Source organism: Thalia democratica, chromosome 4 (genome assembly GCF_965202585.1).
Source record: "Thalia democratica chromosome 4, ktThaDemo2.hap1.1, whole genome shotgun sequence".
In the NCBI taxonomy this organism is placed as follows: domain Eukaryota; kingdom Metazoa; phylum Chordata; class Thaliacea; order Salpida; family Salpidae; genus Thalia; species Thalia democratica.
The window spans coordinates 70,856,814-70,868,534 of record NC_139168.1 but is presented as its reverse complement, the minus strand read 5'-3'; positions in this window follow the sequence as shown (position 1 = coordinate 70,868,534).

Sequence of the window (11,721 nt, the reverse complement as noted above, 5' to 3'; positions counted from 1 at the left end):
CTTAAAAATAGTTACATGATGAAAAGGGTTCTTAATAATAAAATATGTCAACACCTTTTTTTGTTAAATCCTGTAAAAGGGACCTGTAAAACAATTAATATTACTAAACTGTTTTGACCATTGCTACTTTTTTTTAAGTCCTCATAAAGTCATAGAACTATGTCTTAAGCTAATCTTAACTTATTTTATTTTAGAATATATTATTATTTTAAATTTTAAGTTAGTTTGTCAGTGATAATAAAACGTTAATAATAGCCTATGAATTTTAATTTGTTCCAAAATAATGTTTATTAATATAAATTAATGTCTCTAGTAAATTCATTGTGTAATACAGTACTAGATACTAATATAGCCCTAAATACAGGGTGGCCACTTGTTGTTTTAGTGCTTTTTTCAAGGTTGTCAGAAGTTTTATTAATACTTTTTTATTTAAATTTTAATATAACAAAAAGATTGACTTATAAAAAGATACAATAATAGTGGTTAAAGTGTGTTTAATAATAAATAAAGTTTTAAATGTTATTCAATCTTTTGTGTATTTCAATTTATTCAAAAATTTATTAGTTTCCTAGTACAATTGGTCAAGAAACAAGATTTTAAGGTTTATTGTGGATCTTAATTTAATATTAAAGTCTTCCCAGATTCTTTTTGCCTAACTTATAAAATTTTATTTTATTCTAGGTGAATGGCCACCTTATAAACATAATCTGCAAGTTAATTTGTTTTTTGAAAATATTTTAGTTAAAGTGAACAAACTTATATCAGTCAAACTTTTTTAAATTGGTAGCAAAAATAAAATATGGCTGCCACATATTTATACCGTCAAGGGTTATTATCTATTATCTCAGGCTTACTATCTTATAAATATTTTGTAAAAAATAATTAGTAAGTGAATATTTAGATTTTTCAAGCTACCAATACTTTAGTAATTATATCCGTTTAAAATCTCTAATAGGTTGCCACATTACCTAGAATTCTTTAAATCCTGGAATTTAATACTTTCAAAAAAATTAAAATGTTAAAAACTAATTTACAAAAACCTGAGATATTGAAATAAATGCTACATATAAAATAACTTTTATATATATCAAAAAAATTTTTGAGTTTAATTAAATTCCAAGTAAATTTGAAATAGTATTGTACATATTCATTAGTTTTACAATAACTAAAATAGTTCTTTACTTTTCAAATTTATTTTCTACTTCAAAGAGGTAGAAAACCTAAAAAAGAATAAACTTCTAAAAATCCAGTAGCCATTCTTGTTGACTATATGAACTACTTCTTAATATCCAAACCCATCTAAAAGTTAAGCCAAAAAGGGCCAATATTGTCAGCATCAACAAATGCTAAAATATATCAACAATAATATAAGTTCAGAATTCTCAGTAAAAAATAAAAAGTACAGAATTTTACTAAAACGTATGTATATCAAAGATATGTGGATTATAAAAGTAAAATTTATGTTTAAAAATTTAAAAATAATAAAATTATTAAAACCTATATTTTTGCTTAAAACATAAGTTTGATCTCAAAAATTATGTCAATTAATTTACACTTTTTCAGTCAAATATTTATTAAATTTTAAACAACTTGTAGGAAGCGGATTTTTTGTTCTGAAGATTTGTTGTATGAAAAGTAAACAAAATAAAATCAGTTGTTTTTGGAAAACTTAATTTTTACAAGTTATTTTTTATAGCCAAAATAAAAATTTTCAAAAAAATTGAAAGATTAGCATTAAAAAGTTGGTGGAGATAGAATTTTAGTAATTTATTTCTCAAGTCTGAGAAAATTGATCATGTAAATATTTCTTCAATACATTCAAATATTTCAACTGTCAAAACTGGTTTTATCTCACATATGGTGTACCCTGATAGTGTAGGGGACTACTTTTTTTTTACAAAAATTAAAGCCATAGGAGGTAAACACTTTTTTTTTACAAAAAAAATTGGGCTTTTATATGAAAGCTATAATTACAAACTATAAACCAATTTTTATAAAATTTAAAATTATCATTTTATTTGAGATATTTTATTTAATATAAAAAGTTTCCAATACTAATGTGTGGACCACAATTTTCTTGGAAATTTTAAAAATCACCAAAAATCTATCTCTTCTTCAATTTTCAAGCAATCTTCTTCAAATTTTCAGGTAATGTTTCTTACGTTATAAAAAAAACAAAACTTATAAATTTTTGATAATTTGAAAAAATAAAAACTTTATGACAAATTAAATTTTTTTTTTTTGAAAAAAAATTTATTTCTATTTATTTTTTTAAATTCACAAGTAATGTTTTTTTGTTATTGTATAAAGATTAGACTGTGAAAGTGTGAAGAAGATTGCTTGAAAAAATGCTTGAAAAGCTTAAACAAAATAGTCATTTTGCGGTTTTAGATTTCCCTTCCCATAGGGAACCTATTATGTGGCCCGACTTTGACTGGTCATATCTCAAAAAATAATTCGAATTTTTTAAAATGATAAAAAGCATCTTGAAGCCTAGAAACAACTCTATATAATAAGATCAACTTGTTAAACCATGGCTTATTCCCCTTATAGCCTTAATATTTATCTTTTTGTTAGCTTAACATAGTTAATTCTTAGAATTTAATGAGTCTACTAAGGCTTAAAAATAAGCTAAGTTTTTATTTTTTAAAAACCTACGTAATTTACTAATTTTTTCAAATAAAAGCCAATTTTATGTTTTGTTTAAAATATGTTGGACTCATATATGACCTTTAAATAATTTAAAGCAACTTTTGAGAGTTTAAGGGCATAGGGGGGTCCACCTTGATTTTTACAAGTTGATCTTATTTTATAGAATTTTATCTGAAATATCAGACATTTTTAACCGCTTAAAAAAATTCAAAGTATTTTTTGAGATATGAGCAATCAAAGTCGGTGACATCAATAGGTTCCTAATGGAAGGCGCAAACTAAAAATGAAAAAAAAAGACCATTTAACTAAAAATCTATCTCCTCCTTCATTTTTTAAGCAATCTTCTTCAAATTTTTTACAAAAAGTGTATTATTAAATTTTAAAAAGATTGAATGCAGGATTTTTTTAATTTTGAAAAATAAAATTTTTATTAAAAAAAACCACCTATTTTTTTCTGTTTTTTTATCTAAAATTTTATTTTTAATATTTTGGAAATTTCAAAATTCAAAGTTTTCTAAATTACAAAAGGAACATTTCCTGAAAACTTTTTATAGAAATTACAATATCTCAAAAGTTAAATATGATTTTTTAATTCTATAAAAACTGGCTTGTAGCTGGTACTTAAAACTTTTATATAAGATACAATGTTATTTTTAGTAAAAAAAATGTTTGACCCCCCTATGCCCTTAAGTAATCAAAGCCACTTAGTTTCTTAGGTTTCACATTGGAAGGCACAGACTAGAAAGCAAACAAAGGCTTGATTAAAATGTAATTTTACCTAAAATTTTAACTAATGTTCTTCAAGTTTTTACAATAAGTCCATGACTTATATTTAGATGACTAAATCATTAAAAAAGGTTTTTGATAAAGAACTTTTACTAAAATCAAACACTGATTGCAACTAAAATTAATTAGTTAATCTACAATAAAGTATATTTTTTTTAAAGAAAAATTATGCTTTTTTTTTAAATAAATGCTTCATCACAACTATATTGATTATATGTTTAATAACAAAAATAAAACTAACTTTGGCAAACCCTGGTTTGAAGCAGCATGCACATTTGAAACACTTACCATTACAAGTTAAAAATTGTCACATAGATTACAGACAAAAAATTACCAAGAACTTTTACCAACAGTGTTTTTTAACATTGTAAAATTAGAATATAAATATAGAAGCATAAACACTTACATTCTGCGTTGATTACAGGTAGTCAATGAACAAAGATGTTTAACTAGCTGATGCTTGTTGATGACACACGTGTGTTCAATGAAAATTTCCAGTGTTGCTACACACCTAAGGTTATTGTTGTTTTAATAAGTTAAGCTTAGTTTTGAAAGGTGTTAACATGTTATGAAATAATATTTTTAGGTTTCAAAATACTATACTGCTACAAACAGAGTAGTGATTATTTAACCGACTTTTCAATACACTGTAATAAATTTAATTCTAAAAATTTCATGTTAAAGTATTTTAGGTTTATTGTTTTTAAATGATTTTAAAATGTTTTGACTTATTTTTATTTGTTGTACTTGTGAGAACACTTGCTATAGCAAAATAAAAAAAAAAATGTCAGTTTAACTTTTTTTACTACAGAATATCTTTCTATTTACATAATAGTTCTTGAACTGTAAAAAGTACCGTAAATTAAACTATACTTTATTTAACTTAAAGATTATTTTTAAAGTATCATTCTCAACTAAAAAATACTATAGAAATACATAAACTGAACTGGTATGTAGTTATACTTCATAATACATACTCTATTTACTAGTTTGTTATACTGTTTGAAATTCAAAGAAAATTAGTTGGATTGCTCATATAAAATATAACAAATTTTTAGAATATATAATTTAGATACATTTTAAGCCATTATCATTAATATAATTAGAATAAAAGTTGACTTTTTTACACAAGATATCTAACACTCTTAATTGCTTTTACAATTTTCTTTTGTTATCCTTAGAAACTTAAGCAAGGTAAATATATGTAAACTTGAAAGATAAGTTGCAACACGTCTGATTTATTTAAATTTAATAAATTATGTCTTTTACAGCTAGAACTTTCAAAGGATTCTTAAACAATATTCAATAACTTATATAAGAAATTCAATAAATTAACTGCTCAATGCTCATAAAACAAAAGAGAAAATGTATAAAACACAACTAAACAATACATATTAAGTGTAAAACAATAGTTGAGATGTTGATAGTAAGTATTTTCATTTAAACACAGAAGGAAGTTTGGACAGAAAAGATGTACCACTACCACTCCTAGAATTATTTCTGTCATTTCTGTCAGAAAGACAGTCTGCTTTTAGGTTAGTTTAATGCAGCAAAATATTAGATTATGTATGTTGAAAACTTTAATAATATTTTGGGGTGCACATGATTCAAATTCCAACAATTCTAAGTGATACCTACAATTTTTTTTTTGTTAGAAAAAATAATTATTAAAAAAAAATATGAAACATTATTAAATTTTAAAGCTAGTTTTAGACATATATCCAAAAATATTAAAAAAATATTAATGAATAAAAAGTTTGTAGTATATTACATATTACGTTTTAGTTATGGTCCTTTGAAATTAAATTTCAGAATTTGAATTGTTGAAATTTGAATTCTCTGAAATTGAATTGACATGTAACCAATGTTTTGTTTTACAAATTTTACAGGTAAGTCTTTTATTAATAAGTATTTTACTTAGTGTTATGGACCTATTTGTTGAATAATAATTTTTTTAGTGTACAACTAATTTTAGCATATTGATTTCATAAATGTTTTTTTTACAAGCTTAATTTCATAATTGCTCACTTAGCAAAAAGTTTCAAAACAATTACACCCTCTCTTTTATATACTGCCTTTTTAAAGTTAACTACCTATTAATCTTTCTCAATAGTTACTGATTTACTAAAACTTCCAGAAAACGCTCCTTGCAAAAAAAATGTAACAAATTTTAGAAAACTTGTGACCGAAAATTCTTAAAATCTTCTTTAAAATCCAAAAAGTTTTTGTGAAAATTTTTTTTAAACACTTTAAGTGTCATTTCCTGAAAATTTTAGGTATTTATCTCTAAATACATAAGATGAGATAGACTTTCAGTGACTTTTATTTATACACTATTTTATCACACCATGGCTGTGTACGTTGTTTCACATTTAAAGCAATTCTTTTTCGAATTTAGATCATTGAAAATATTTTTCAATTGTTTAGAATTTAACAACCACAAAACATTTGCAGCCCCTAGTGAAATGCTTTGTTTACTTTAATTAACCAAGCATTGTTAACCAACGCTTCACTTCATAGTTCTTTTGGCATGGAGTGTATCATTTGCTACCATAGACATTCTAGTTCTGAATAACAAAACAAACAATGTCATCTATAAAACTCCCTTTTTCTCAAAATCAATTAAATTGGAAATGTTTATTGTTACCATCACCAGAAGATATCTGTTTTGAATTTAATTGGCTTAGGATAACAGAACCTAGCAAACAAGTGGTTAATGAGGGTTTATCTTTTTGTTTCAGTGGAGCTCTTTAATATCTATGTCTTGAATGTTCCTTTTTAAGTTGAGCTTAGTTAAATACATTTTATTTAGATTTTGCTCCTTTGAAGGTAATTATAACATAATGCTATTTATATGTTATATATATTCATGGTGGTTTATAAAAAAATAAAAGGTTTTATACAGCTTTTAAAAACGTTAATTGTATTAGGTTAACATGTAAGTATATAGATCTGTATACAACTACAATCAAGTTTACTTATTTAAAATTTGCGACAAACTGTAACTGTTAAATTTTAAATGCATATGTACTGGTAAAGGTATTTGTTTTAAATTAGCCAGTTTTCCACGGTGACATGTACGTTTTATTTTAAAATCATTTTAACTCACTTGCAGTTAATGGAGAGAGACTTGCTGGGTGCTTCATTCAAATCGTGGCAATAAACAAAGTGAATAAATGAGTTGTGTTTTTTTGTTTCAATGGCTAATTGAAATTCAAATACATTTCAGGTTATTTTTATTAAGTTAATAGAGATTTAAATAACAAAAAACGTAACTTGATTTTAAATGATACAGAAAAGCTAATTTTGATCAGAAAAATTCATTTTTTTATTATTTATTAAAGTACACCACTTTTTTTTATAGATCTAAATACCTGGTTTATTATCAGTTTGTACTATTATTATCAAATAGATTTTTTTGTATTATAAATGTTCACTGTGTGATTCATTTTTTAAATTTCAAAGAAAATAAAGATTTTAAAATAAAATTTAGTACCTAATTCTAGTTTCATTGTTAGTAAATATTCAAATCGATTAAAATAACTTTATTTGGTCTCTTTTGAACACACTTTGATTAAAATATAGGAGGGGATACTTGAGCTTTTAAAAACCATTTTAAAGAGATACACATTACAAGTTTGAATACACTGTAAATTGTTTTTAGCTGTACACTAAATTTTTTTGTCAAACAAAAACAAGACAAAATTTAAACTTTGATAATAAATAAAGCCGTCTCTTATTGTGGTTACAAATACAATTTTCATGTGTCATTGTAATTTTACTTCTAAATAAAACTTGATTTGTGGTACATACATACTTTTGGTGGATTAAAAAGTATTAACTGTCATACAAGCATTTTTGAAAGCATTATTTGCTTACATGACGTAACTTTGTTTTTATATAAAAACTTTGTTATTGTTGTACTGGCTCATTTAGCTGTGTATAAGTACAAATATGATACTGTTTTTTAAAATTCATAAAAAAATTAAGTATTTTTTAGTACTAAACTTTTGTATGTACAGTAAAAAAAAGTTTTATAAAATACATTTAATGTTTAATCGTAGAAGTTTGACCACAGTATGGTCTAATGATCAAGTGTGTAAACAAAGCTTTACCTTAATTGAGTTTGGCACAAGAAAGTTCAGGCTTCCGCCTTTTCACTTCCGCCGGTTTTTTCTTTCTAAGATTAAATCAAAAATTTCAATTACCGTGCATCCAATAATTCTTTTGGTGTTAAATAACTTTATAAGTTTTTTTGTAAAAATTTTTGATAATTAATTTCTCACTTTAGCTGCCGGGGACGAAAAATTTGTGAGAAGCTCGACGACGCCCCCCAACATCCGGTTCACAAAACAACCTGCAAACGATCACGTCACCAGAAGCGATGACGTCATTGAACTCGTGTGCGCGGGTGGAAGCGACGATGACGTCACGCTTCGCCCGGAGTGGTTCGTCAAGCCGTTGCTGCTGGATCCGGGGGAGACGGGAGGAAAGGGGCGCGACTACGAGCTCTTCGACGGGTGGGCGCGGAGCGAGTTCGTGGGAGTCGAGAAGTTTCGGGAGTTCTTCAACGGGATCCTGACGGTTGCCGTGGCAACGGGCGACGGGGAGAAAGTGACGGTGAGGCACGGCGATGACGTCAGCTTCGCCGTCAGGTGCTCCGTCGGTCGGGGCGATCACGTGATTTTCGGTTCATAACGCGAAGAGTTTCGGTTCACGCCTCAAGGTTAGAAAGTTTATATGTTAGTAAATGTATATGAAGAATTAAAAAAAAAAATTGTTTTGTTTAGCAATTCATTGAATTTTTTTTTTAAGAACAGTTGGTTAATGTATGTTGTTGTGTTATTGTGTTATAAAGTTTATACAACAGTCAAGTATAACAAAGTACTATAACTATTTTCGTCATTTGATTCGTTTAGTAACGATAGATAATTAAAAAAAAAACAATAGCAACAAAAAATATTTATAAACCTAGTTTAATGTATTCTGTCTAATTTAAGTTGAAAAACTGGATTAGATCTGAGAAAAGTAATTTAAATATATTTAAATGTTTGTTTAGTTTACATAATCGACCACTTTGCTTGAAATTTGCATAGATAAAAAAATATTTAATTTCTTTTTGTTAGTTTTAAAAATTAATTAAATGTTTACGGCTTATGTCAAAACAAGCCTATAGTCAAAAAAATTATCAACCACTTTTTATTTACACTAGTGATTGTAGTTTTAGGTTTTTCCTTACTGTATTTATATAGTAAAATATTCATAAAACAATAAAAAACTAAAATAATAAAAACTAATAAAAAAGTGAAGATAAATAATGTTAAAAATAAAAAATAACTGTCAAAATAAATGTTATGTAAATCAAATACCGTAGTAATACTCAGTTAATTTGTATTTAAATATCAATTACCGGAAGTGAATGAAAATAGAAAATATATTTAATGTTTTTATACTATGTATTATAACAAAATAAATACAAAAAAATTCTCATTAAGCCAACTAACATGAGAAAGCAAAATGATGCTTAATTTAAGATTGAAAACATTAATACAGTAAGCGCTACAAAAAAATTATTAAAATCCACCTTATTGTAATTTTTCATACACATACAAAAGGAAGCTAAAACCTTGTCGCAACGAATTAAACTTGAATTCTCAAAAAAAAAATTCCGCGAAATTTCGAAACTGAAGACTACGTTGCGACGTGCGCGCGTAACAGCAAACAAATAAATAATTCATTTGCAGCTGGCCGAGGGAAAGCAGTGATAACTTCCCAGCCGAAAGACCAAGTGGACCCGCCGCGAGGTGGCGCGTTCTTCCTGGTCGAAGTGGCGGAGGGCGCGGGTTGCGAGTTTCAGTGGATGAAAAATGAAAAACCCGTGAAAAAGTTTGTTTTAGTTTTAGTTTGATAAGTACCTTTTCCCAAATACTCAAACTGCGCGAATAAAAGCATAATGGTTGTGTTGTGATAGCGTCATACAGCCAAAAGTTCGCTTTGGTTGGTTAAGGTACGAAACTGATGTTTTGCTCATACGTCACTGTCAGATGACCTTAAATGATTTTTGCCTTATTCTTTAGGAGTTTATTGTCTGTTGAATTTTACTACTTTTCACTACAGTTTATTTTTGATAAAGATAACTGTAACAAGATAGTTATAGTGTAATATAAATTTAAAGGTGTGATTTATGTTGAAATACCAAAACAATCGGATTTGTATAAATTTTTGTCTATTAGGAAAAAAGAAAAACATTTAAACTATTACAACAAATATGGGAAAATTATTAGCTACGTTTTATTATTAAAACAATTAGAAGTAAATGAACTAATTCTTTTAATAAAAAAAAAATACAATTTAATAAATCTAGTTAAAAAACAAAAAGATACTTGTCCAATTGTAACATCAAAACAATTGAACTTCAATTATTTTTTTTTTGAGGGAGTTGAATAACACTAAATTAATCAACTTTCTTATTAAAAAAGCATTCAATAAACAAAGCACATAACTTAATAGTTAAAATAATAGTTTTACTTTTATTCATCTTATCATTTTAAATGACTTTTAGCTATACATAGAATGACTATTTACTAAATTACTTAAAATTAAACATATATTATAACTGGAACTAACACTTTGGGTTGAGCAAAACTTACATCATAAGTTTAATTTGCCACTCTTTCAAGCAAAAAAGCCAGCCTGAGTTAACAAAAACGCTCCTGATATTTTTGTACACTAAAACCAAATTTAGCCTAAAACTTATAAAATGACTTAGTTGGCCTAAGATTTGAAGTCTTCAAATAGTGATAGTCTGAGCGTGTGTCAATTTTTATAAACCATCCCTAAGTCTAGTTTATATTAAATAGGTAGCCCCAAAAAACAGCAAATGTGTGTATTGATATGCAAAGTATAAAAGTTAACTTATTTTGACAAAATAAATGTTTAAAAATGAAAATATATACCTAACAGTTATTAGTTTATGTCATATATATTGTTTTAAATGTGTCTGTACAAATTTAGATATTACATGTAGAAAAAACAAACTTAGAAAGTTATGCATAAACTAAACTTAAACTAACTAAAGTATTATATAAAAAGTGGTTTAAAATATGAGCATCTTTTTAAGCTGGTGTGCAAAAAAATTAATTTGAGTGCAAAGAAAACTTCTAAAAAATTAAAATATGTCAAAACAAACTAAAATAAACCTTTTTTATTATTACTATGTTATTTTAAATGTTTTTACACTAAAACATAACATTTACAAATAAAAAATATATAAAAGAATTTTAGGTATAAAAAATATTGAAAAGAAGATCTAAGCAATAAAGAAATGACACTTTAGTTAATTACTGTGCATTACTTTTGTACAAAATGGAAAACATTTGCATTTAGTTTATTTAATAAATAGGTATAATATAACTAACTTATTAAATTCAAGCACTCTTTACACTTTTTTTAAGATAATTACTTGCTGTTGTAAAATAGAAGTTAGTATGAAACTTAGAAAAATATCCTGTTAGAATGCTAATCTGTCTTTTTCACATTTTTAAACTAAAGTAGTAACTTCTTCTAATTATTTCTAAATGTTATACATAGACTTAAAACCAAACTAATCAAATTAAATCGAATTACCGAAAAAAATTTTATTGAAATATATTTTTGCTTAGCAACTTTTATATGCTCGCGGGCCACAAAATTTTCTTTCGCGGGCCGCATTCCATTCAAAAAAATAACGTGCTCGCGGGCCGCAGATTTATCCTTCGCGGGCCGTAATTGGCCCGCGGGCCGCAGTTTGCCGACCCCTGTATTAGATAGATACTCAATAGACTCAAGACTTCTTAAATACTTTTAACAAGTTTTTTACTTTGGTATATTTCGGTTTAGTGGTCATACTTAAGAAGGTTTTAAAATATTTGGATTAGGCTCAATGTTTGTCGTAAAAGACAAAAATTTCTGATGGACTACATCGTTTGTGGCGATTTAGATTTGAACGAATGTAAAAAACTTGTCAAGTACATGCTCACTTGCTGTAATGCTTGGGTGGACGAAGTGGTGAGTTTTTATTTTTTTAATTGTTTATTTATGTTTTTATTAATTTAACTTTGTGATATCTTTAATAAAATAATATTTATTTTATATTGCGTCTGCTTTGCTTGAAAAATTTAATACTCTAGCTAAAATTAATTGTCATTACCTAAAAAAATGAAAATGAATGCTTAGTTTTAACGAAAATAAAAAAGTCATATGAATATTAGAAACACAATTTAGTACCAAATATAATAAAATGTA